Here is a 15079-nt window from a genome sequence, read left to right as displayed (position 1 = left end):
AGAACCTGATGCCTGCTTTGGATTCTGTGTCTCCCCCTCTCTCTGCTCCTCCCCTGCTCACACTCTCTCTCTCTCTCTCAAAAATAAATAAAAATTTTTTTAAAAAGATGCTTTGCTGCAAAAAATAAAATTCCTAATGTCTGCCGCTTCCCTCTCCTTTCCTTAATCATTTATACCCAAAATATACCTCTTTATAAAAGTACTTCCAATGTGTTTGGGTATTGTTATTCCCTGTTTAGTACTTATCTGTATAATTGTAATTTTGTTACTTTCTGCTCTTACCATTGTTATTTTATTATTACTGCTTTTTTTTTTCAATTATTCTGTTGTTATTTTTGTATGACGTGAATAGGTCTTTCTCAGCCCCTCGAAAGATATGCTTCTGGGGTTACAGTTTTCCTTCTTAGTCCCGTTTCAGGTTCATCCAGGCCTCTATTAGCCCATGAAGCCCCTGTGTGCGAAGTTTCAAAAGGTATTCTCTTAGGGTGGACTCAGTTTGCTGGGTGCACAGGTTGGTCAGTGGTGGAGCTCTGATTTGGAAGAGGAAAAGTTACCCTTCACCCGGGCAGACACCATTGCATGGGGAGCACTTGATGACGAAGCTTCAGCCCTGCCCAGGGCCCCTTGGACACACCTAGCCTACACCGTAACCCTACTCGCATCCCACAAGTTTTAATAGATTAAATACATTTTGATTCGCTCTTGTATATGTGTGATATCCGTTTGACCTCTTCGACGCATGAATTCTTTAGAGATACATTTTTCAGTTTCCAAACACATAATAGGAAGGAAGAGCGGTGTTTCGAGTGGGTGTTTTTTACATATTTATTTCTTTCTGTATTTCACGGTGGTCAGAAAATGCGGTCCATATAATAATCATTCTTTGGTGTGTGCTAACATTTATCCCATGGCCTCAGCTAGGTCATTACTGTTATCGGTGCTCCTGCCACCCACGTGCGAGAGAGACCTACTTCTCCCTTTGTCTGTGTAAGGCTTCACAAATGTCAATTCGCATGAGTTAGGAATGGTATTCATTTTTCTGGGTTCAATTTTCTTTTTGTTGATGTCCATTTTGCAGTGACTTTTTTTTCCTTTCGATGCATTCATAGCAAAATCTTAGTTCTTGACAAGAATGCTTTTATTTCCCTCTTCCATGTTTAAAAATGTCTTTCTTCTGCTTTTACACTTAACGGATAGTTTGGCCAAGTTAAAAAAAAAAAAAAAAGTCTAGGTTGGAAACAATAATCCCCAAAAGAAAAATTCCCTCCTAGCTACTGGTCCTGATACTGAGAAATCCAACGCAATTCTGAAACCCGTTATCTTTCCCTCCAAAGCTTTTAGGATCCTCTCTTTGGACATTTTCAAATGCCCTGTGGTTGGTGTGTGTGACTGTTGTCGTCCAGTATGATGAGCACTTGGTGGGCCCACAAAATTCGGAGGTGTGTGTCCTTCAATTCTGGATATTGCTCTTGAATAACCTCTTAACAGGTCTCTCCTCCCCCATTTTCCCCTTTCTCTCATGGCCTCTCTGCACCTCCTATTTTAGGATGACCCACCCTCTCATTTATGGTCTGTTCTTTCCTCTTTCACCTTTGTTCCATTGCTTCATTTACTAGGATATTTCCTTACATTTATCTTCTGCCTCTGACCACACGTCCCCTTCTCTGCTGTCATATTGTTAATTTCCAAGAAACCCTTTGTGATCCCTAATCTATTTTTTAACAATCTTCTTCTGGTTCTTCTTATATATCTGAGGACAGCCTTTGAAGATTGCCTTTCTTCCATTCCTTTGGTCCTCCTGAAACTCCTGCTGGATGTATTTGGACTTTCAAAGGGTATTATCTTCTTCTGCCTCAGATAAAGTCTAACTGTCTAACTTGGCTTGAACATTAGCTTTCTATCACTATGTAAGCCCAGCACAGACTACTTAGTGCCTCGTGGTTCTGGCCAGGGCTCTGCTGAGCAGCCTCACGCCGTCACAAGGTACCGGCTGGGATGGGCATTTACCTGGCAGCTTTGGGGAAGCATCCACTTCCAAGTTCATCCAGGTTATTGGCAGATGTGGTTCACGGAAGCTGTAGGACCAGAGTCCCTCTTCCATGTGGACCGTCAGGGGAAGACTCCCACGTTCCCTGACATACGGCCTCTCCGACATTCAGCCAGCAGCAGCATGTTGCCTCCTTCCCAAACATGGCATCTCTAGCACTTCTCCGTCCATCACCATCCAGAAAAAACTCTGAGTTTGAAGGGCTGTGATTAGACTGGACTCACCCAGATAATCTTCCTTTTCATGAACTCCAAGCCAACTGATTGGTAACCTTAATTACACCTGCAAAATCCCATTGGCCGTGTAAGGTAACATAATCGCTAAAACCATGGCCACGATGCTTCATCATGTTCACAGTGGTGGGGACCAGAGCAGGGAATCCTGGGAGACCGTTTCAGAATCTTGACCGTTTCAGAATCCTACACAGCCATCCATCATCTGGATCTAAATTATCTAGTCTGTCTTAGGCAGCTCGGGCTACTGTAACAAAACATCACAGACTCAAACAACATACATTTAGCTCTCACTGTTCTAGAGGCTGGAAGCCCCAAAACAAGGGGCTGGCCAATTTGGTTCCTGGCGAGAGCCCTCCTCCCGGTTTTCAGACAGATGCCTTCTGGGCTTTCTTGCCGTGTCCTCACATGGCGGGGAGAGAGGGATCATCCTGTGCACTGCGCTTCTTGTAAGGCAGTAATCCCGTTCATGAGGGCTCCGTCCCCCTTCACAACCTCATCACCTCCCAAATCCCACCTCCAAATACTATCACACTGCAGATGAGGATTTAACGTATGAATTTGGGGTGGACAGAGGCATGAAGTCCAGGCAAGTCTTTTGTAGTTGTTTTGTTTTAATTTTTGTTTTTTGTTTTATTTTTTTTTTCAACCTAATTTATTGTCAAATTGGCTAACATACAGCGTGTACAATGCGCTCTTGGTTTTGGGGATAGATTACCATGGTTCGTTGCTTCCATATAACAGCCAGTGCCCATCCCAACAAGTGCCCTCCTCAACGCCCATCACTCGTATTCCCCTCTCCTACACCCCCCTCCCCCCAGAGAACAAACTGAGGGTCATGGCTAGTCTTATTCTTGGCGTTGTCCCTCTGCACTCTGCTTCTGGTGCACTGAACAGTATTTCCCTCCCAACGCACCCTGCTCCCGCTCACATTCAGCCTCTCCCCAGTGTTTCTCCCAGGAACCCTCCTCTTCCTCCCACGTGACTAAGTCTTATGTATGTTTTAGGTTATATTTCACTTTGTCTGGAGAGCTTTCCCTGTCCCTACAGAATACATGAAGCGCCCTCTCTGCGTGCACCCCCTGCACTTAGCATGAAACTGATCAAAGCCCTTAGTACATGGCATTCTGCAAGCCTGTCTACCCATCGTTTTCTTTAATAGAAAATAAGTTCCAAGGTGCCTGGGTGGCTCAGTCAGTTAAATGTCCAGCTTTTGATTTCAGACACACAGTTCGTAAGTTTGAGCCCTTGAATTGGACTTGGCGCTAACAGTGTGGGGTCTGCTTGGGATTCTCTGTCTCCCTCTCTCTGCCCCTCTCCCTGCTCACTCTCTTTCTCTCAAAGTAAATAAAGAAACAAAGAAAAGAAAAGAAAAGAAAAGAAAAGAAAAGAAAAGAAAAGAAAAGAAAAGAAAAGAAAAGAAAAAAGGGAAGGGAAGGGAAGGGAAGGGAAGGGAAGGGAAGGGAAGGGAAGGGAAGGAAGGGAAGAAATGGAAAGGAAAGGAAAGGAAATTCCATGCGGGCAGGAACCCTGGCACATGAAAAACATTCAACACAAATGTGATAAATGTGTAGCAATTGTCACTCAGTAAATATTGGAAAACTAAGCGTAGAATCACACCATGCCTCCTTTAAGACATATACCGTTAGCTCTGATTGAATTCTAAGCTTTAGGCAACGGAATTCGAGTTAGACTCCAGGATTGGTTTCTAGCTGTATTACTTTGCTGTGGACTGAATGTCTGTGTCTGTCCCCACCCACCACCCCCACATCCTCCTCGCCCTGCTCCAAATTCTTACGCCGAAGCCCTAACCCCCAATGCAATGGTATCAGAAAGTGGTCCTTCAGGGGGTAATTAAGTTTATATGGAGCCCTCATGAGAGGATCAGTGTCCTTATAAGAAGAGACACCAGGGGGGCACCTGGGTGGCTCAGGAGGTTGAGCGTCTGATTTCGGCTCATGGTTCATGGGTTTGAGCCCCACGTCGGGCTCTCTGCTGTCAGCACGGAGCCTGCTTCAGATTCTCTCTCTCAAAAATAAACATTTTTTTAAAAAGAAGAAGAAACACCAGAGAAATGAGCTCTTTCTTCCCACCATATAAAAACATAACCAGGAATCGTGCCTCACCAAGAACCACCTTGATCCTGGACCAGCCTCCAGCCTCCAGCGCTATGAGAAATGGATTTTCTCATAGCCCCCCCGGTCTGATACTATTGTTATTGCAGCACAAGCAGACAGGGCTCCTGGGACTGAGGGCAGGCGTCAGTGGAAAGAAGGGGAAGAGGTCTGAAGTCTCAGCCCCGCAGCTCCCCAAGTGCTGGAGGGTGAGGCTGGACGAGGAGGAGGACCCAGGGAAGGACCCAGGGAAAGGGGGCCCAGAGAGAAGCCGCAGAGAGGAGAATCTGCAGGGGCTGTGGGGTCCCAGGAGCCCGGGGAGGCAGCCCACGGGAGGAGGGTGGGCCCAGCGGTATCAGGTGCAGGTGCTAGCCAGGAGGAGGGGGTGAGGCCTCTGCCAGAACTCTCAGTGCCACAGCGGGGGGGGGGGGGGGGGGGGGGGAATAGGAGCTGGTGGTGGCCAGAAGGCTGTTCTTTGGAGAGGTTTTTATATTCTTTTTTTTTTTTTTTTAATTTTTTTTTTCAACGTTTATTTATTTTTGGGACAGAGAGAGACAGAGCATGAACGGGGGAGGGGCAGAGAGAGAGGGAGACACAGAATCGGAAACAGGCTCCAGGCTCCGAGCCATCAGCCCAGAGCCTGACGCGGGGCTCGAACTCACGGACCGTGAGATCGTGACCTGGCTGAAGTCGGACGCTTAACCGACTGCGCCACCCAGGCGCCCCGAGGTTTTTATATTCTTAAAAAGAAAAGTAAAGAAAGGGGGCAGTACTGGAAAAAGAGGGAGGTCTAGAAAGTTGTCTCTGAGTGGGAAGTGAGCGCATGTGTGTGTGCTGTGGGAACGTTCTGGAAGGCAGGGAGCAAGCGGAGGTGCAGATGGGGGCGGGGTGTGATGAGCGAGTGAGCGTCACTGGCGGGAGAGCGGCCCGGCTAGGGGACAGGGGACAGGGAAGAGCGGTTCACGCATCCTTTGAAGGCATCCCCTTCCCTGCGCATCCCCAGCCCCCCCAGGCCCCCTGTCCCCTCCAGCTCCCGCTTTGTGTCCGAGACGGGCTGCAAGCAGGAGGGGTGGACAGTGATTTCCAAGTGTGCGGTAGCACAAGAACTGTGGCAAACGCAAGCCAAAAGCCCAAGAAAAGCACATCGGTTGCGTTTTATTTCCATTTAAACGGCACTGAAAGCCCCAGGGGCCAGTGCGTAACCCAGAGACAAGTTAATTCGTGTCAATTCACAAGTCCCCACTTCTTACACTTGAATGACAGCTTTCAAAACATATAAATATACCGGAGAGGAAGATAATTCTGAAGGACGGCTGTCTCCTCACGCTCTGGGCTTAGAGCTCCCGACACGATGCCTCACCCCTCCACACCCACCCAGACACTGTCCCCCTAAAGACCCGCCAAGAGTCAGAGCCCCAGGGTGTTTTTTGCTTCTAAAATCCAAGGGAAATAAGAAATCCCCATCTCTTACAAAGATAAGCACGTCAATGTTGTTCAGCATATTTTTCTAAAATCAAAGTCGAATTTCAAAAGTATTTTCCCCAACGGGGCGCCTGGTAGCTCAGTTGGTTAAGCGTCCGACTCTTGGTTTCAGTTCAGGTCATGATCTCATGGTTCATGGGATCGAGCCCCACGTCAGGCTCCGTCCGCGCTGACTGCACAGAGCCTGCTTGGGATTCTCTCTCCCTCCCTCTCTGCCCCTCCCCTGCTCTCTCTCTCCCTCTGTCTCTGCCCCTCCCCTGCTCTCGCGCTCTCTCTCTCTGCCCCTCCCCTGCTCTCTCTCTCCCTCTGTCTCTGCCCCTCCCCTGCTCTCGTGCTCTCTCTCTCTCTCTCTCTCTGCCCCTCCCCTGCTCTCTCTCTCCCTCTCTCTGCCCCTCCCCTGCTCTCTCTCTCCCTCTGTCTCTGCCCCTCCCCTGCTCTCGCTCTCTCTCTCTCTCTCTGCCCATTCCCTGCTTGTGCTCTCTCTCTCTCTCAAAAATAAATAAATAAAATTTAAAACCTTTTCCCAAACACAGGGCACCTGGGTGGCTCAGTCGGTTAAGCGTCCAACTTCGGCTCAGGTCATGATCTCACAGTTCGTGAGTTCAAGCCCTGCGTCAGGCTTTGTGCTGACGGCTCAGAGCCTGGAGCCTGCTTTGGATTCTGTGCCTCCCTCTCTCTCTGCCCCTTCCCCACTCACACGCTGTCTCTTTCCCTTTCTCAAAAATAAATAAACATTAAAAATGTTTTTAAAAATTCCTAACACAAAATAAATATAGAAAGCTTTAATGGAGGAAAAAAAAATTGTCCAGTTTAGACCTCGGATGGTTGACTTTTCAGGAGGAGGACAAGTTTATCACACCTATCTACAACTTAGAACTAGCCACGTAAGTGCATTCTGCCATTTTAATGGTTGCTTTTTTATTAAAGATAATCAGTAAATCATAAATAAACACATACGCCCACTTCCAAAAACTGACATAAGAGTCTAGTACATCCCTTAAAATACAGAGACATTTTCCAATATCATTCAGTAACATACAAATTCACTTTTATTTCTTGTCGTTTAGGAAGAACAAACTTTGACCACAAAGTCTCCTCAGTTAACATTAAGTAATTTCCAGTCATAGTGGATTTTCCTTGACGTCTCGTATGATCAGGTGTAAAATAAGTAAGTTCTCCCTCCACCTGACATTTCCCGAAGCAGAACTTAACAAAGGGTCTCGTTACTTCTTTGGTTTATCTCTTTGGGACCCAAGAGACTGGTCCCTTGAGACAAATGACCTGGCATTGACTTCCCAGGAGCGTGTGTGTGACAGGAGCCCCGGGCCAGGCTGTGGAGATGCCACACCAGCTGTCTACGCCTCAGGCAATCATTTCTCAAACCAGAGAATGGAGGTAGAAGAGATAATGCAAAACAATGGGATCCCAAAACTACATCTGGCTATGAAAGTAACTTGTCCACGGATACTTAAAGTTGACCACGTCTGGGGGCACCTGGGTGGCTCAGTCGGTTAAGCGTCCAACTCTTGGTTCCCGCTCAGGTCACCATCTCACGACTCGGTGAGTTCCAACCCCACATCAGGCTCTGCGCGGACAGCGTAGATCCTGCTTGGGATTCTTTCTCTGCCTCTCCCCACTCACGCTCTCTCTCGGTCTCAAAAATAAATTAATTAACATTTTTTTAAAAGGAGTATTTTTCAAATTGATCACGTCTGATAAGGAAGGAGTTTTCTTTAATTAAAATCTAATGTTTTTGTTTGCCAGTATTCCAATTGGCAGATGCCAGTATTCCAATTGGCATCATTCCTGCTTCCTCCTCTCGTGTGCTCAGCTGGCCCTTTCATGGCTCTCGGCCCCACACTGGGGTGGACAGCTTCACCACTCAGTGATAGGGCCAATCCGAGAGGAAGGGGTCCTTTCCTGTACGCCTATGTGAAAAGAAGGAAAATCAAGAGGAGTTCCTCCTTCCAGGTTCCCAGTGGCCACAAGCTACAAATCTTTCCACCTATATTCAAAACAGAGAAGGTAGGGGTACCTGGGGGGCTCAGTCGGTTGAGCGTCCGACTCTTGACCTCGGCTCAGGCCCTGATGTCACAGTTCATGGGTTTGAGCCCTCTGCTTGGGATTCTCTCTCTCCCCCTCTCTCTTCCTCTCCCCTGCTTGCTGTCACTCTCTCAGTAGAAATAAATAATCCAGCAAAAAACAAAACACAACAGAGAAGGTAAGCGCATTTCATAACCCAGAGACATTATTGAGAGTTTATTTCAAATACATCTCAGCCCGTGACAAAGTTCCCTAATGTTCACATACAGACTTTTGAATCCTGTAGGACCGAACATAAGTAAAAATCAGTGGCTATAACAATCTAGAAAAGAGGCTTCAGGGGGCACCTGGGTGGCTCAGTCAGTTAAGCGGCCGGCTTCGGCTCAGGTCATGATCTCGCGGTCCATGAGTTCGAGCCCCGCGTCGGGCTCTGTGCTGACAGCTCAGAGCCTGAAGCCTGTTTTGGATTCTGTGTCTCCCTCTCTCTGACCCTCTCCCGTTCATGCTCTGTCTCTCTCTGTCTCAAAAATAAATAAATGTTAAAAAAACAAAATTTTTTTTTAAAAAAAGAAAAGAGGCTTCAGGAGTTGGTGTTTGAAGGGACCTTGAGGCTCACTTAACTCCCCTGGTCCAGCTCACTGCTCTGCCTGAACATGTCCCTCAGGAAACCACCTTAAAACCCACTAGACAATTGCCGGTGTATCCTCTCTACCACGCACCATGTCGAGGACCTGGACAAAGAGGATTGTAAGCCTGGAGAGGGTTACGGTCTCCAGGAAACAGCTAAGCTATCAGTCCTGAGATGACAAGTCCCAAAAATTAATTCTTGAAAGAAAAATCTTGAGAAAGGAAATACTTGCAAATGGAAGACCCGGAGAAGAAACATCTTCTCATCTATGTCTAAAACGAGAAGGCACAGCAGCTGTTATGGTAAAGCGGGCTTGTTAATTATTCAACGTACCACAGAGCCACAGGATCCTAGTGTGGTGAGCCCGCCAGCGTGGCCAAGGCCAGGCCGTCCCTCTCAGCCCATGTATCAGGGCGGAGCAGAGCCAAGGACTCTGGACGGCGCTGTGTGCTGTCTGCTTTCGAGAAACACGGCCGTAGTCAGGAGGCTGCTCTACCTTGTGCACCGTATTTCGCTTTTTTAAACATTCCACCTGACACTTGGGAGTCCGGGATAACCTGTGACGGCAGACCGTCCCACAGCCCGCGTTGCTGGCACACCAGTGCGGCAAGTAGCACACAGTGCGTCACAGGCGTGTGACCAGTTGCACAATGTTGACAACAAGTAACCCCCTGAGCACCATGCTGTCGCCCCAAACCTAGGGAACTGGACAGGACAGGTCAGAGGGCCCAGCTATACAGGAAGTTCTTGGGCACACCACAGATGACAAAGGACCACGTTGCTGAAGGTGAAATAGGACCGGGAAGGAGCAGACAGAGACATGTGTCAACACTCAGAAGGTGGTGCAAGAAAAGGACAAGAGGGCAGGCTTTGGGGTGGGGCCAGCCCTGGGTCCCTGTGGAAGGCTCAGGATGCCCTGTTCCCCCTCGGCACCGTGCGAGGACTCACCAACCCTGGTGAAGGGTGAGGGGCCAGGTCTCTGCCACGTCCGAGCCCCCACTGAGTCACTGGGAACCTCGGTTTCCTCAGCTCAAACCAGGGTGTTGATTATGATGAGAATGGGGACCCCAAAAGTTTCTTGTGAGGGTTCACTGAGACAGCTTCTGTGGAAATGGGTGGTGACATCTGTCCACAAGGAAGGCGTCGAACAAACGCTTCTTCTTTCAGTTGTCAAGAGAGCCGATGCCCCAATCACCTCCTTGGTGTTGTGTGTTCACCCTACCCAGCTAACGCCGTTTGCAAAACCCACAGCCAAGAACCTTGGCTTGACCCTCATTCCTGACATCTTGTGAAAAGCACTGAGCATATGTGCCCAATGAATGCATAAACAAAAGAGTGAATGACTGACATGAGTTTTCCAATGCTGGCTTCTGACCCTGCAGATGCCGCTACCTAGAGGACTTAGAGAAGCCAGCCCGTCCTCCTTAGACCTGGCTTTCTCTTCAGTAAAAAGGAGGTAATCAAACCACAGGTAATGTTTAAGGCACCTTACAGCTCCGTTTTTTTAACCTGTTTAGATTTTCATGAATTCTGAATTGAATCTAGGATACCATGCCCTGAGATTTTGACAAATTCCTCAGATACAAGGATTTTTCCAAAAGTGCCAGGGAAAATTCAAGGAGGGAGCATAGTCCTAAGACTCACCCCAAAGGATTTCTTGATTTGCGTACAGATCGCCATAAATATGCCATCAGAGTACGCGCCGAAATTCATAGCCCAAATACTATCATCATAAACACTCGTATTACTGAGTCATTTACCCACATTGTCTCAACAACCTTAACAATAACCCTGTGAGGTGGGAACCACTATCACCCCATTCTCAGGATGAGAAAACTGAGGTGAAGGTAAGTATCTTACTTTTGGAAGTGAAGGAGGAAGGTTAAATTCAAACCCAGGCAGCCCAACCCAGAGTAACCACACCAAAAGGATCAAAACATTCAATGAAAAGTAATTCCTTTTGTTCTAAAAGATTTCAGTGCTTCATGCAAGCCTTTGGGGATAAGCAGAGCAATTTTGAGGTGCCCAGCTGGAGTTGGGGTCACTAGTCCGACCTCTGCAATGGCCCACACTCATGGACAAGAAGGCAGGTGCCCAGAGGCAACCACTCAGCACCCCTGGGTCTCTGAGTTCCCTATTCAGATCTGCTTTTTATTTATTTTTTGTGTTCTTTTAAAGTTTCTTTATTTTGAGAGAGAGAGAGCGCAAGCAGGAGAGGGGAAGAGAGAGAGGGAGAGAGAGAATCCCAAGCAGGATCCGTGCTGTCAGCACAGAGCCCCACACGGGGCTCGAACCCATGAACCATGAGATCATGACCTGAGCTGAGTCGGACACTTAACCGACTGAGCCACCCAGGGGCCCCAAGATCTGCTTTTAAAAAAAATTACTCTGGGTGCAAAGTGGAGGATGGGTTGGAAGGAGGCGTGACTGGAGGGATCCACGGGACCAACCTGGAGGATGCAACCTGAGTCCACTTGAACCAAGATGGTGGCCGGGACTAAGGACCCAGTGGTGGACATGGAGAGAAGAGGCTGGCAACTGTCCGACACGCAGGGTGAAGTGAGGGAGAGCAAAGTGACAAGGTGACCCCTGGCCTGAACGGAATGGATGGAGGGATGGGACAGTGGCCGCACCGCCTGAGATGGGGAAGCTCTGACCTCAGAGACCGAGCTTGGGGGAAGGAGCTGTGGAGTCTGGTTTTAGCCTCACTGTGTTGTGTGCACTCTGGGGGTGCCCGGGAGGAGATGTTAATCGGGCTTTTGAATGGACAGATGGAGCCCAAGGAGAGGAAGCTGGACAGGGTTTATTGCTTGGATATCTCTTTCCCCTCTTTTTACACGTGGGGCTGCAGTGCTATGTTTTAAGACAAGTAGGAATTAAGTACATTTAGTTTGGACAAAGAAAAGAACGAAACAGTATGGCACTGTAGGTATGGTGTCAGGCTGAGAGTCGGGGGTCCCTCCGAGCGCTGAGTTGAAACACCAGCCGAAGATCTTAGTTTTCACGCGTGACCTGAGGGGATGGGACCAAGTTCTAAACCCTCTTTCTCTCCACAAGCACAGAAATCCTACTTTCCTTTGAAACTGTTTTCTCACCTCTTACTGTAGGTGTCACTATCTAGAGAAATCAGAACAGTGACCCCCGGGGCCATGCGCCCCCAGACAACAGACAAGAAAAGTTGGGAGAATCGTAGGGTTTCCGGGGCAAAAACCCGCGACACAGGGTCGAGGTGACCCAGTCAGAGAAGATTGTTGCCCCAGAGCCCACCAGGAAGTGAGAATCGGCCTGAGTCTGCATTCAGTACAAGACGTGATGTGTGGACCACGCTGGAGGTGGGTAAAGGTGTCTAAAAAGAGTTAACTACTCGGTGAGGAAGAGGAACCTGAAGTTCAGGATAATTCGATTACACCTGAGGACAAAAGTCCCCTCGTCGTTGGGGCACCTGGGTGGCTCAGTCGGTTGAGCGTCCGACTTCAGCTCAGGTCATGATCTCACGATCTGTGAGTTCGAGCCCCGCATCGGGCTCTGTACTGACAGCTCAGAGCCCGGAGCCTGTTTCAGATTCTGTGTCTCCCTCTCTCTGACCCTCCCCTGTTCATGCTCTGTCTCTGTCTGTCTCAAATATACATAAACATTAAAAAAAAAATTTTTTTTAAAAGTCCCCTCGTCGCAAAGTGGCAGTGGTATCAGCCTTTCCACCCAAATGACTGACGTGATTCACCGTAGATTCTCCGAGTCTGGAGGGCAAGGGAACAATATTCAGTAACTTAACAAATGGCAGGTATTATAGTTTGTAAAATTAAGATGCTCTACAATTTCCGTTGCTGTCACATTAGGATGATTTATTCCATCACAGCATTGGTGTGGTCTCCTAGTTCAACTGGCAAGTACTGAGTTAAACTCTAGTCTCCTGTTATTAAACACGGTCCCTGAAATGTACGCAACAGGTTTGTTGACCAGGAAACTGCCCCCTCAGCCACGGCCGGGCTTTCAGCAACTAAGCCCGTTCCGCGGGATCAAAACAGATTCGTGAGGTGCAGGAGTCCGGGGACAACCTTCCTGGGCCAACCACATTCCTTTTCCGCGAGCCGGCCAGGCCCCAGGACACCAAGCAGTGGCAATCCCAAGTCCAGAATTGACCCACACAGCTCAAGAGAGCGGGTTGCTTCGGAGTTCTGGTTTTGAAAAACGCCCTCCAATACTGGCCAAGTGTGGTTTTCAGTGTCCCAAAGATTGCCACGTATGTAGTTATTTACACACAGAAAACAACAGCACTGAAAAGTCACATCGGTCGTCCCGTGTGTGTTTTCTGACAATTCGGTTAAGTGTCTTCTGACTAAAAGTTGAGGAAAAAAGGCAGATTTCTATAATCATGAAAAGAGGTGGAGGGGGGGTGTCAAGAGGGTGACAGGTGAGACAAGGCTGGCACGTGGGGGCTGGAGGGCGGGCACACAGAGTGCATCATAGGGTCCTACCTGCCATAGGTCCCACCTCCCTACAGGTCCTACCTGTCTGAGGCCTTCTGCTATGGAGAAGGGGGGACATGAAGTCAAGAAACAATGCTCTAAAACACTTCTAGGTTTTCAGGTCACAGTCTGCAGTAAAAGTGCACCCCTTTCAATACAGGTGTGCTGTTGCAAAGGGACACATGCACCCCAATGTTTATATGTTTATAGCAGCACTATCGACAATAGCCAAAGTATGGAAAGAGCCCAAATGTCCATCAATGGATGAATGGATAAAGAAGATGTGGTATATATACACAATGGAGTATTACTTGGCATTCAAAAAGAATGAAATCTTGCCATTTGCAACTACGTGGATGGAACTGGAGGGTATTATGCTAAGAGAAATTAGTCAGAGAAAGACAAAAATCATAGGACTTCACTCACATGAGGAATTTAAGAGACAAGACAGATGAACATAAAGGAAGAGAAGCAAAAATAATATAAAAACAGGGAGGGGGACCAAACATAAGAGACTCTTAAATATGGAGAACAAACAGAGGGTTACGGGAGGGGTTGTGGGAGGGGGGATGGGCCAAAGGAGTAAGGGGCATTAAGGAATCTACTCCTGAAATCATTGTTGCACTATATGTTAACTAACTTGGATGTAAATTAAAAAATAAACAAATTATTTAAAAAGTGCACCCCTTTCCTCATCTACTGATTCACGAGGAGCCACGGTGTTGGCTGTGCTTCAGAAATCCTCCACCTTCCAGGGGCTCCTGGGTGGTTCAGTCAGTTAAGCGACAGACTCTTGATTTCGGCTCAGGTCATGATCTCACAGTCTGTGAGTTGGAGCCCCGCATCGGGCTCTGTGCTGACAGCTCAGAGCCTGGAGCCTGCTTCGGATTCTGTCTCCCTCTCTCTCTGCCTCTCCCCCACTTGAGCACTCCCTCTCTCTCTCTCTCTCTCTAACAAATAAAAAACATTTAAAAAAATTTTTAAAAGTCTTTAGAAACCATCTGCCTTCCAGTCTAGGCTCTCCTGTCCCCTCTAAAACCACTTCAATAAAGGCCATTTCAGTTCCATTCAACAAATATTTGCTGAGTATCTACTATGTGCCAGGAGCTGTGCTAAAGTTTTAAGGTGCATCAGTGAGGAAAACAAAGATCTATGCCTGCAGAGAGCTTTCCTTAAAGTGGGTTGAAATATAAACAATAAACAAAATAGATAATCATAATACATAGATATTATATACTCTGTTAGAAATTGGTAAGTGCGGTAGGGAAAAATAACACAAGGTAAGGGGACGTGGCGGGGGCGAGGGGCAAGCTGCAATTTCATGTAAGCTGGTCCAGGTAAGCCTCGCTAAGAAGGTGATATCTGACCAAAGGCTTGAAGGAGGCAAAGGAGTGAGTCATGAGACCCTCTGGGGAAAGGGTGATCCTGGCAGAAGGAACACCAGTGCAAAGGCCCTGAGGTTGGTGGAATCCACCTGTGATGTCCCAGGAAAGGCAAGAAGGTCAGTGTGGCTAGAAGGGTGGTGCTACTGGAGGCTATAGTGGCAGGAAGGGGAGAGTGTGAAGGGACAAAATTAAGGAATAAAGGCAGATGACAATATTAAAGATGTGGCTTTCACTCAGAGATGGAGAGCCTCTGGAGGGCTCTGAGCAGACCAGGAGATGCTCTGATCTATATTTTCGAAGAAGGGTGCTCTGGAAGCCGTTTTGGGAGCAGACCCACAGGATGCAGCGGTGGGACCCGAGAGAGAGCAGGCGGGAGCTGCTGCAGGAAGGAGGCAGGCAGGTGCGAGGGGCGGGGCTTGGGCAGGGGGCGGGGCTTGGGCAGGTGGCGGCAGAGAGGTGGTGGGAAGAGGTGGGCTTCTGGATACAATCTGAAGGTACAGCCAGCAGCGGACAAGCACAGTAGATGGGAAAGGAGGCGCCAGCATGTGGGAGAACCAAGAGCACCAAGAGTCCGGGAAGCTGGGGAGACGTGAGCCAACCCCACCGAGAACAGCTTGTGCGGTCAGGCCACATGAGGACCGAGAACCCAGCCCGGACCAGCAACACAGGTCCTCGGAGAGG

Source organism: Puma concolor, chromosome C2 (genome assembly GCF_028749965.1).
Source record: "Puma concolor isolate L17-30 chromosome C2, mPumCon1.1.hap2, whole genome shotgun sequence".
Taxonomy (NCBI): Eukaryota; Metazoa; Chordata; class Mammalia; order Carnivora; family Felidae; genus Puma; species Puma concolor.
The sequence above is the reverse complement of the archived record's forward strand: the minus strand, read 5'-3'. Positions refer to the sequence as shown.